Below are 13878 nucleotides of genomic sequence, written 5' to 3' on the forward strand. Positions count from 1 at the left end.
ATGTTTTAAGTAACACGCTAGTCAAATATACGTATAAATTACTACTCCATATTAAGACAACTATTAGAAACAAAAAAAAATGTGCCGCTGTCATATTAACGGAGCAAGTTAGAATTGCAAATTCAAAAACTGTCAGGGCCTCAGCCACACCACAAGGCCTTTTGGTTCCCTGGGTGGCACGTTTAGTATTTGTAATTATATTGTAGCCGCACCACAAGGCCTTCTGGTTCACTGGGTGACACGTTTAGTATTTGTAATTATATTGTAGATATATACCTATATATACTAGAGCTTCCGTCGAAGCACTCCCACGAACCTTACTAGATCCGCCCCTAGACCAAATGTTACATAAGTTACAAGACTTAAAGATACGATAATGGGTGAAATGAAGAGTTGGTGGTTACATAAGTTACTAACAACTAATGACTACTTTCTTCCACTATTGATGAGAGTAAAGAAGCGCAAATGTAATATCCACCAATAGACATAACATAATACATAATATATTTTTATTAATATTAAAATGTCACACCAACACAATTATTCATGAAGATAAAGATAAAGATAAAGAAAGCCTATCCTCAATACTCTTGCGTGTTTTATAGTTTAACTCTTTGGTATTAGAAATTTATGAATCTGACTAATTTGAATTCACGATATTTGAAGTACTCCACTAATAGAAAAGCTCTCACTAGTAGGAGATGTTGGTGTAATATACAATTATGAATTATGCACTTTAAATTAATATTAAAATAATGCTTAAAATCCAATCGGAGATTTTCCTTTCTCAATATTCAAATTTCATACCTCTGATCGAGAGTAAAATAATTATGTCGTGTCTTATAATATAGCCAGTCATTTTGAAAGAGGCTTATAAATTGCTAGACACTTCGATTTCAATGGGAGAAAGAAAAAGTCGCAATTGTAGAATTTTTCCAGTTACGTGCACTCAATTAATAACCTGGTGCATGCATTTTTGAATTTATTTGAACAAAGATATGTTGATTTGGTTAATTAAATATTGACCTTTGAATTAGTATATGATTCTGCTATAAAAATTGTTTAATTAAAGCAAGAACGACGTTTACTTGCTTCAAGGTCGCTAACTAAAACCACTCAAGTTTGAGTCAGACTCAGATATAATATTATGAGTTTAATTAATTTTATATACCATAGTGTGAGTAATTTGTTTTATACGCTATCACATCGTTTAAATGATATTTACATATTATTGAGCGTATTTAAAATAATAGATTTGAAATGTTGAAAAATTATATTACCTACGGGTGAAATAACGTGATAATAACACAAAAAGTATTTGAACTGACAATGTATATTACTTATACGCTAATATTTTATGTATTGTGATGTAATTGGAGAAGAATTGGCATTGGGGACACCTTTATAACTTAATTTACTCTATACCCACTTTATTTATTTTTGCTTTATTTTCTAGGATTGGGCTTTTTAAAAAGGGAAAAGTGTGGGGTCGTGGGTCTCTTTGGCCTTTTTAAAACTTGGGGTATATTTGTGAATGTGGGGTCATGGGCTTGTTTATTGTTTTTAAAACTTGGGAAAAAAATATAACTTTACAAAAATATATTATAATCCCAATACATTAAAACAATATTATATTCTGATAAATATTATTTATTTATGAAAATACAGGCATCTTTTCTGAATATTTGTTCCGATGTTTCTTCTTCTCCAACTGTAAGGGCTTTTCATCTTCCCTATACACTTCTCTTCCAGTGTAATCATACACTACTCTTCCCCTTACGCTTCTCCTCCCTTAACTTATACAAACTTTTCTCACTTTTCATCGTCCTAAACCCCTCTCAAATTATCATCTATTTTTTTCAATCTTCTTCCCTAAGTTCAAATTAAATCCCTCATCTTTGGTAAGTTGAACATTTTGTAATGGTGTTCTTCGGTAATTATTGTCCATATTTGATTGTTTATTTTGTTATGGTACTGTAATGATGTAATGGCCCCTTTTTCTGGATTGTTTTTGTTGATGTTCTTGTTTGGGATGAAGTTTTTTCGTTGAATACAGTGTATTTGTTGTCTCTAATGACCTTTTCGTTTGTATTTGAATATTTATCCCTATTTGATTGCTTATTTTTTTAATCTTATTTTATGTTTATCTCGCCTATAGATTTTGAAATATTTACTAAACTTTGATCGACTTTAGCAGCGTTTCTGTCAATAGCATTGTTGATTTATGTTGGATCTGTTATTTATTTTGCATGTTTTATTTGAGGTTTACTCTGTTTATGTTAATAAACTAGTGGTTGATAAATATGTTTTCGCTTGTAGATTATAAAGTATGGCTAAAACTAGAGGAGGAAGCACTAAACCGTTTGCTCCAATTGCTTCTACCATTAAAAAACGAAAGGCTGAACAAGTTTTGAAAAGTTGTAAAAAGAAAAAAATTGCAGTCGAAAAACCCGAATCTGATTCAGAAATGAAAATAATGGCGGAGATTGACAATTATCAGGACAATAGTGCTGATGATAGTGATAATGTTCAGAGTAGTGAAGGGGAAAGTGATAGCGAGGAGATTAGTAGAGACACTAGTCGAGATTTGAAAGATCATCTATCCTTGCCCATTTGTGCAAGAGATATCTCTGGTGAGTTGTATGACCTAGCAACGTGGTTAGATGAGGATCTTTTCCAGCAAAGATCTCTGTAAGATCAAGGATGACAGTTTATCGTGACTTTAGAAAAATTCTGGTTGAACAAAAACTTTATAATGAATTTAAGGGTACTTGCTTTGGACATTTGAGGCATATTTGGGATTATTTTAAGTTCAATGGACGGATTGTCAATTATATATATGATGTTGCGACGGGTGAGAAATGACAAAAAACTGCATGAAATTTGATTTTGTGTGAATGATAAGCCTGGATGTTTTGGCTTAAGGATGTAACTTGTTATGTGTGGTTATACAATCAACATCTTCAGAACATATGCATGTGATCATGTATGAGTCTACATAAATTGGGGTGGCAATAAACAATGTGCGGTTAAGCAACTGATATCCGCACAACATACTTATGTTTTCTCAAACATTGTTCTAAGGATGTTGATTGTATAACCACAACTCTTCCTCATACATCTCTAATCACCACACCCAATTTATGTGTACTCTTACGTGATCATACGCCTTGTTTAAACTCATTTAATTAAATAAATTTCAAAAATATAATTTATTATTAATTAATTATTGTCTTTTCTAAATTCTACTAGTTTTGGTCTATAGTGTTAGATTCTAGTAGGTAAAGTATCGACAATGCCTTAAAATAGATATAAACCCGAATAAACCTTACTAATGTCAAAGTGTAAATCTTATTGGTCATACATACACCAAGCACATAGAGATGCATCGATTCTATAAAGAGCCTATATATTTTGATAACTAGTAAATATTTACATATACAAATTTTACAACGGTAAAACAAATTCAAATTGCTACTTTTTCAATGGTAACATCTGATTTTTTGATGATTCTTTAAGGATTTGTTTGATAGAGTGTATATCCAAATAATGCTTGTATTAGTTATACATAAATCATTGCATTAAAATCATTATATTATGAATACCATGAATTTTCACATATTAATAATACACATCTTAATACACAATGAGTAGACTCGATAATAAACATTAATAGACAGTGTGCAAAATGTATGTCATCTTTTGATTGATCTATATTAGATCATGAGTAATTACGATAATAGCAATTGACCAAAATGCTGACAGCCAAAAAAAGAGTAACTTGATTACAAAAACAAATTCAATCAATATATTCAACCAAGCTTAATTAAGATTTGTTGTTGTTCACAGATGTGGTTCTCTTGCAAATTGAACATTTGTTCCTTCTCTTACTTTTGAAATTCTCATTGATACTTTTGACACGTTTTCTTTGTTTTGTTCAAAGTTTGGTATCGACAAGAGGCTGAAGAATCTTCACATTAAGCAATTCTTCTGGCACACACCATTCCGTCTAGAGAGGGACAACATTAAAATAATCTAACTATGCAAAGAGGAACGATTAAACTTTATACAAAGACGAAGAGTACTCATAAATGCACATACCATACTCGTTGATGACATGCTTCGATCGCAAAGCGGCCATCGCGTGAGCACAAAGTATCTTGATCAAGTCATATTTTCTAAAAGAACATGACTTTTCCAGTAGGTCCACATAGGTAGTAACACCTGCACCGAACACGGTAAATTGATTGCCGTCCCCAGTTACGTTCTCCACATATAAGGAGTCGCCCTAGATTTAAGGATATATATAGGCCTCTCCCTGAACAATTCTCCAAATTTCTTAGCAATCGAATTAAATATTGATGTCACATGATACTATCTTTCGTCTATCAACATAGCATGGAGTGACTCGGTGATATTTGTGGTCATCACATCATATCTACTGCCAGGAAATTATGCCCTATTCCATATCTCAAAACCTATATTATACTCAAGGACGATAGTTGCCGCGGGACATTTGTTATTGAATTCAACAAAATGATTGTCAAACTCTTCCAAAGAATAAGCCTTTGCCGCATTGTAGTAAAGATAAAAGTAATCTCTACAATGATGATTTACGCGGAGATTTTCACCGAGGTGCCTCATACAATATCCATGATGAGCATGATTGTAAACGTTCACAATGCTGTTGGCGATGCTCTTATGTCTGTCGGAGATAAAACACAAATCTGGTTCATCGACCACAATCTCCTTCAATTTCTCAAAGAAGAATCTCTAAGATGCATCATTATCTTTGTCCACAACACAAAAAACAATTGGATAAACATGATTCTCCGAATCTTGTACAACAACGCTCAACAACACACCCTCATATTTACTATGTAAATGAGTGTCATCAACCGCAATTACCTTTCTCATGTGGGTAAATCCCTTAATGCAAGCACCAAAGGCCAAGAAATAATACATAAACCTATGATTATCCTTGTTTACCAAGATAGAATAGCTAGAACCATCATTAAGTGTCTCGAACATGTTGGAAAAAGCTGGTAAGCATGAATATCCGTTCTCCGTTGTCCTTCGGACCATTTCCTTAACAACCATACCTTCCTTCCAGCATTTTCAATAACTTCGACTACAACGAAAAGAATTAAACATAGCCCTTTGAATCTCTTTAAGATTTGGACCCTTACCATCACGATACATATTTACATAGAGTGAAGCAATAACTTTGATTGAGATTTTTCTATGGCAACTGTTGGCATGTTCAACACTGCAACTATGTTCACCAATGTACTTGTAGATACAAAATCTATCCGAACACTCATATTTCCTTGCCCGCAACATCCATGCACAATTCTGAGATACATATTTCACCTTTAAATATTTAGTACAACTCCTTAAAGTAGCAAAATCAAAACACTTCTTCCCTGCCGCTTCGGCTAATAACAATTGCAATTCATTCTTATTACTGAAAGTTTGATTTTTGCATAAATTAGTTCCATTGGAGAAGGAATGGTTGGATTGTGATCTCAATTCATGTTCTCCCTGCATTTCTTCACAACATTCGCGTTCGGGATCTTCTGCATCTACTGACTGATTTTCCATATTAGTTGGATCATCATGTATATCCATTGAATGATCACCCAAACTCTCATTTGAATGATCACCCAAGCTCTCCTTTGAATGATTACCTAATCTTTCATTTCCAATAAAATCATTGTTATCGTCAAATGAATTTTTTGGTTCAATTGGAGGCCTCGCATTGACGTGAATCCTCAATATAGGCCTAGAGCCATCAATATCAATATCTAACATGTACAAGCTAACGTGCCAATCATTTTTTATGAATGTGAGATGTATTTTTCCCCTCCCATTCATATGATAGCTAATCACCAAGTCGTTTGGCTCGCAAGTTAACTCATCGGCCTCCATTACGCTTGCAATCATATCATCATATGAACCATTGCGACGCAACGCAATGGGTACTATCGTCTTACTAAATGATTTTCAATTTTAACTTTTGGGAGTCTCCTCCCATACTCACATATAATCTCCACCAGCAACAACAAATTCAACTACTGCTATTATAGACTACAAATATCGATAATAGATTACAGTATCAGTCTATGAGGTACGAAATTCGTTAAAAAACGCGACTGAATGAGATCGGGGATTAAAATTCAGCTCCTGCAATGGTGAAACAGATTTTAATGCTTTTAAACTACTAAAATGTATCTATAATGAATTATCAAGTAATTATTATGGAAGATTTCTCAAATTTCTAAAATGGCGGGAAACTAATTTTGAAGCTTGGTTTTTGAAAGAAAATGGAGTAAACATGAATATGGAGTAGGAGATGATGATGATTTTACCTTGGAAATGGATATTACGGTCAAAAAACTCACCGAAATCGACAGCAACAACAATGAGATGATCTTGTTTCTGTTTGGAGGCTTTTTTCCTTTTTCTAATATAAATTTTAACAATTGCAAATAAATATATTATTTCAAATTAGTTGGAAAAGAAGGGGGAGATCAAAGTGGAGATATGGAAACTTAGTGCGGTCTTTTGTATGTGCCAATTAGGGCATGTGGATGATGTCATTAATAGTGGGTGGGTATACCACAAATTATTCAAGACTTGTGACTTAATGTCACATTAAGTCTTTAAGGTGGCTATTTTGCCAACTTTCCCATGTAACTGTATGTTTAAACTTCAATGACGCAATACAACAATATTCCTTTAAACTTATCTGTAAATTTTATTTAGATAGTCAAATAAATTACGACATGTTTTGATTAAACACTTGAACACGTGATAAAGTGTTTCTATTAGACATTACTTTTGACTAATAATTTTTGAATTTTTTTTTTAAGTGTTCCAAGCGTTCATTATGTAACACCTACACCACTTAAAATATGTCATCTTCTTTAATTACACGCATTAGCCTTAATATGGATTTTTTCAATTGCGTAGGGCCATTTGGGGGGAAGCGTTCCATACCAAGAATTTTTCCTCTGTGCAGGAGCGGATTTAAGTACATCTAAGGTGTGTCATGTGACACGACTTCGTCGAATTTTTTTACGGAATATACCTATATAAAAAAACAAACAGACTAAACGGTAAAATAATTAAAAGGACATCCCTTATAATAGAATGCTCCCAGCTCAGGTGGCAGAGACGCTACATACAAAGATCAATGTCCTGAGTTCGATCCCATACGGCGTGTGTTTTTTATACGCATTTTCTTTTGTTTTTTTCACGTTTCATTTTTTTCTTTTCTTAAATTTATTAATTTTTTGTTTTAAATTCAAAACAATTCATTAAAAAATAAAAACCTACTGATCCACTCTAATTTATTCAAAATCTAACTATTCTTTTTTATTTTTAGAATTAAAATAAAACTCAAAATCTTTGAGTCCTTCATCAATTAGAATTATAGTTAAATAAAAATAGTGTTGACTCCTATCCTTGTATGTATATTCTTGTGAGTTTCTTCAATTTTCTTTCTGTTCTTGTTCATCAATCATCGTTATTCGGCATCTCGAATCTTCACATCATGTCAATATTTTCTTTCTATTCTATTTTTTTTATTATATGCGTGAATTTTTATTTGTTCATAATAATAATTTTATTAATCATTTATTTGCAATACAATCGGTTGAATGATGTTGTATAAAACTTTATTTAATAATATGAAAATGTAAATGTTTTAATTTAAAATTTAAAATATTATCTATTTTAAAGAATAAACAATTTTTTAAAATTTTTTAAATTTAATCAAAATTTTATATTTTTAAGAAAATATTTTTTCATTATTAATGGGGCCTCAAAATTTTGGAGGCCTAAAACAAAATCTTCATTAATTTTCTTCTTGAACCATTCTTGTCCCTTTAATGGTGACACCGCTTAAAAAAAATCATGCGTACACCACTGCCTCTGTGTATTCAACTAACTTTAAAAGTATCCTTAGATTTTGAACTTGTTGGGTCACACCCATATATCGACGAGCCCATGATTAAGAGATGAGCTAGGAGGGAGGACAGCGTGGTACTATGATATAAGCAATTCGTAAAATATTCAAAATCAAGAGGTACAAGTTGCTATCTAATAGACCCCCCTCCCCTCAAGACCGCAATATATATAAGCATGTCCACATTATTCTTAAAAAAAAGAAAAGACAATGGTCACTTTCCATCACTATGTATGTATGATTCTTGTTTTTATATTTCCAAAAAGAAAAACGAAATCGTCATAACTAATAAAGTGTTTGTCAATGAGAAAATCTTAATAGTTTATTAGTTGGTTGACTTTCTATATTTAAAATAACTTAATTATCAGCTAATTACCCTATATATCCGGTCGATCATTAAAAGTCCTTCAAAAATTCGTGCTTGTAATAATGCCTTAAGGTTGGGATCGGAAGAAGGACTATAGATTCAGAAGGCTAAACAAACTATACTCTAGAAATTATGAACAATTTAAAAGTTCTTATACCGTTCATTAACAAACAAATTACAAGTTAGATTTGCTACGTATGAATCGTTTCGAGTAAATAGTATATCTATTAAATGATCATTTTGTTACAAAAAAATTCAAAAGTAATTTTACTCACAATTTCTATGACTTGAATATATATCATCCTTATAGGCTTACACTATTAATTAATCAAGTACCTGTTAGGTCACATTCATCTTTTTAATTTATGGAGAACAAGGTGGTACTATATCATATAAACAATTCGTAAAAATATTCAAGTGACATTCATCTTTTTAATTTATGGAGAACAAGGTGGTACTATATGATATAAACAATTCGTAAAAATATTCAAATCAAGAGGCTACAAAAATATATAGTCACTTTCCTTCACTATGTACCTGTATGTATGATTAATTCTTGTTCTGAAATGTCCACACACCACAAGTGTAACTGTTTACTTTCTTTAGAACATGGGATTTTAAAGGGACCAATAGATTCAAGACAGTAAACCAGAAAAATAATATGGGGCCAACAAATTTGGTACTCATTTTTTAGGTATTATTTATATTATACTTAATAAGGGTTGACAAATATAATTTGCCTTGCAAGGTGAGGTGTCATGGTGAATTTATATAAGAACTCAAAAATAGAAGACAAAGTGCTGGGGTTGTCTAATCCTTTGCCTTTAGGTTTAGGACAAAGTAATACCTATGGAAAGGCATTCATTAATGAATGACTTTTCAAAAAGGGTCCATTTGGAGGTTTTTGTTAGGATGTTGTAGATATTGAAATTTTGTGTGATTCTACTGTTAGGATCGAAATAAGTAGGTGTAACGCGGAAGTTAGCAAAGCAAACGTCGAAAGACCATGAGTAAGAAGACAAACGAGAAACACACCAAAAGAGACAGATTTAACGTGGTTTGGTCAATCGACCTACGTCCACAAAGGAGATGAGCAATCCACTATAAATATGAGAGTACAAAATATAGAGAGAAACAACCTCAAACAATTCACTCGGAATACAAGGAGGTACACAAAATTCTCCCCCATAACCGCAACTCTCAAAACCCTAGGACTACATTGTGAATGCTAATTAAGTTAGAAGGAACAAGCCTATATTTATAGAGTACTAAAAACTTTCCTACAAGAAAAGGACTAGTCAAAATATTAAAACCTTTTCCTAAAAGGAAAACCTATTTATGGTAAGAAATCAGGGCAAATAAACCCCAACAAATCTCCCCCTTGGCCTGAATTTCTGACAAAATAAATTTGTCCACCTTCTTCACATAATCTTTAGGATCTTGCATCTCTTCTCCATAATCTCCTCCATCAAATCTACGTCTCGACACAGAGAACCTCTCTGAAACAATTTCTCCAACAAAGATCTTCATTACTGTCAAAAAGGTTGCGACTAGAACTACACCCGCCAAGATGAACACCCATCTGTAACCTAGTTCCATCATTGAACCATGGCTCTGATACTAATTGTTAGGACCGAAATAAGCAGGTGTAATGCGGAAGCTAGCAAAGCAAACCTCGAAAGACCATGAGTAAGAAGACAAACGAGAAACACACCAAAAGAGACAGATTTAACGTGGTTCGGTCAATCGACCTACGTCCACAAAGGAGATGAGCAATCCACTATAAATATGAGAGTACAAAATATAGAGAGAAACAACCTCAAACAATTCACTCGGAATACAAGGAGGTACACAAAATTCTCCCCCATAACCGCAACTCTCAAAACCCTAGGACTACATTGTGAATGCTAATTAAGTTAGAAGGAACAAACCTATATTTATAGGGTACTAAAACCTTTCCTACAAGAAAAGGACTAGTCAAAATATTAAAACCTTTTCCTAAAAGGAAAACTTATTTATGGTAAGAAATCAGGGCAAATAACCCCAACATCTACAAGACGTGTTTAATTCGAGTAGGGACTCTAAAAGGTGTGTTCAATTTCAATTAAAATTTTTGGAGGCTACTCAATCCTAAACTCTAATTCATGTCTATATAAAGATAATTTTGTACCCTTTATATAGGCGTGAACTAGGGTTGAGTAGCCTCCAAGAATCCTAATTTGAATTGTACACACCTTGTAGAGTTCCAACTCGAATTGAACGCATCTTGTAGAGTTTCACAAAATTTCAATGTCTACAAATGCCCCCTGCTTCAAAGCTTGTCGGAGTGTAGACAAATCAAGTTGTTTCTACGATATATGAAACAAGCTTTTATCTTATGCGAAATTTATGAAAATTCAAAATGTAGTAATGTTAAAAGATGACCTACAACATATGATAATCATGATCCGATAAGCATGATTATTATAATGAGGTTTTGCAATAATCTATAAAATTAGAAAATGTAAGAGTATCACATGGAACACCAGAGCTGGATGGAAGTACTCTTCGAGATGGAAACATTAGTTATCATTTCATGCATGGAACCAATATTATAAGATTTCTTTAAAATGAACTAAAAAAGAAAATTAGGACAAATAAATTTAAAATGAGCTGAGTAAACAAAGTAGCAACTTTTGTGTTGTAACTTGTGAGTTTCTAGTACTTGAATGACCAAATATTCTTGAGCTTTCCTCTATATAAGATTTTCCTTTGACGTATTCACAACTCTCAAAAGTCAAACCTATACTTTCGTTGATTATTTTCCTTTTTATATACTCATATTACTAAAATTATAAATAAAAAAGATAATTTTACTAATGTACTCCTTAAATTTTTTTTTGGAAATTTTATAAATAAATGTGAATACTTTCAAAAAGAATTAATTGCAAAAATGATATAGAAAAAATTCCTTTTAATTAATACTTTCTTAATTTAGTAAGAGGGACAACTAATATGAGACAAAAGTAATACTCTTGTCCCTAATTACTTATACAATTTTCTTTTTTTTATTTGTCCCTTTTTACTTGTCTATTTTGATAAATCAAAAAAAGACAATTAATTTTATCTATTATATCTTCAATTAATTATTTTCTAAAAGGTAGAACTTCTTAAAAATCTTAAATTTATAATAATTAACTACCAAATACTTGGGATAAAATCGAATAAATTTTGGACCATTTGTTGTTTTGGACACAAAATTTCGATAGATGATCAACTTTTTATGTTAAGAGGAATACATATTTAATTAGAGAGCAGACATGAAATTAATGACTTGTCTCTGCCGACACTTGACTATTAGTTCACGGCCCAAACTCATCAAACCATAACCAACCAGGGTTGTGGTAGAGTGATATGTATTATTTTATTCTTAATCAAGAAGTTTTGGGTTCGAGCCTCTTTGGGTATGGAATCGCCTTTGTTAGGAAGCGCTTTACCACCAATGTGAGACTTTCCAGTGTGAATTCAGATTTAGTCAATCTCCAATGTGGACACCAAACACCAAGTGGGAGACAAAAAAATCATAAATCGTGTGTTACTTGAGTTACAAGTATAAAGATAAAATAACTAATTCTAAATATCTCACGATCGGAAAAATAATACTAATGGATAGCTAAGGGTTTTCTTTGCCGAAGTTCTTCACATTTTACACACTTATGTTTCCAGTATAAACGAAAGCTGGTGTTTGAGCCAAGTTGCAGCCAATTTCCAAAGGATTTAAATCATATATATATACTAGTACTGTAAAAGTTTTCACAAATTATAATATGATTAATATTTGTATTAGGTCAGCAACTAATGCTAATAAAGTTTACATGCAACAACTTCATAAAGCTGACTTGACCGATCGATCGAATAAATATCTCCTTTTGAGTGAATATAGATGTTTAAGAATGACAAAAGTTCTACATCGGTGGTTAATGAGATGGGTGGACTACTTATAAGGCTTAGGTAATCCTCCTCCCTTTGAGCTAGCTTTTGGGGTGTGAGTTAGGCTCAAGACCTAATTTAACATGGTATTGAGTTAGGCCCAAGACCTAATTTAATATGATATCAGAGTAGGACCCGTCTCACCCGATGTTAGGGCCCCCAAAATCAAAATTGTCCACGCACCAGATGCTAAGCACTGGGCGTGAGGTGGGGTGTTAAAGTTCCACATCGATGGTTAATGAGATGGTAGACTCCTTATAAGGCTTAGGAAATCCTCCTCCCTTTAAACTAACTTTTGGGGTGTGTTGTGTTAGGCCCAAGACCTAATTTAACAATAGAAAACTAGAATTTTCCATTATAGAAACGCCAAGTTCTTCAACCCTCAATTTGATCGTGTAATTAGCGCAAACAAATCTAGAAACAATTATATTGAAAACCTCAAGAGATCAAGTCTATGTAATTACCCAAATTAGGGACTAATTCATAGATTTAGAGCTATAAGTTTGTTAATCCAGTTTTGAGTCGTCCAAATATATACATAGCTAATTAATGGGGAATACGATCAGTAACGCAACAAAACTCAACCAAGAAGACATTAATCCGACCATTAGCACGCCAATTTCTCGTTACAATACTTAAATCGTTAATTTCAAAAGAAGGTATAATAAATAGAGTGAGCTGTAAATCGTGACCATATTGCTCAAAATAAAAGTATAACTAATTGATCATCTGATAAATCAAAACTACAAATACTTACAACTATATATTATTGTATATAAATTTTCATCGTCGTCATTAGTAATACTATATTATTACATATATACAAGCAAGATGTAATAAAATCAGGCTTTGAAGCACCACAGGTGATGATGGTGGTGGTGATGAACGTCCTTATCAATCATACACTCAACATAACGAAACTCATCGATATTACAGGGTATATTTAAGGGACCATTATGATGAAATCCGTAGACTTGCTCTGCTTCTTTTAACAATTGTGTGAAGAGAGGATGATTAATATGCATTACAGGTATCACGAATTTCTGCTGCTCCTCATCTCCTTGACCCACCAACACCGTAACGCATCCTCTCGGTACTGTATCCCTCAATTCCTCCTTCGAATGATGATGAAGATGAAATGGAAAATGAAATTGAACATGGAAATTCAGATGATGATTGTGATGGTGTTTATTTCCACTCCCCATTGATAAATTGTTCAAGTTTATGGAAAGCTGAATCAGAAAAATTAGGAGAAATTAATTGATCAGAAAGAGAAAGGCCAAGGATCAGAAGAAAAGATAGCTAGATTGAAGAGGGTGAGAGAAGAGTCGGTTAGAGATTTAGGTATGTTGCTCATAATAAATATATATGAGAGAATTAAGAGATATATTTTGAATCTAGTTTTGTGAATGGGGGTATTTATGTTAGCAAAGGGCAAAGGGCAAAGGGAGAGGAATGTGTCAAACGCCGCTTAATTGATTACTTACGGAAGAAGAAGAGAAGGTGGGTGGGTGGGTGTGTTCCAGACGCGGAACAACTGAGGCTAAAATTCCCAATAATTACCGCTTCT

Source organism: Solanum stenotomum, chromosome 3 (assembly GCF_019186545.1).
Source record: "Solanum stenotomum isolate F172 chromosome 3, ASM1918654v1, whole genome shotgun sequence".
NCBI classification, from domain to species: Eukaryota; Viridiplantae; Streptophyta; class Magnoliopsida; order Solanales; family Solanaceae; genus Solanum; species Solanum stenotomum.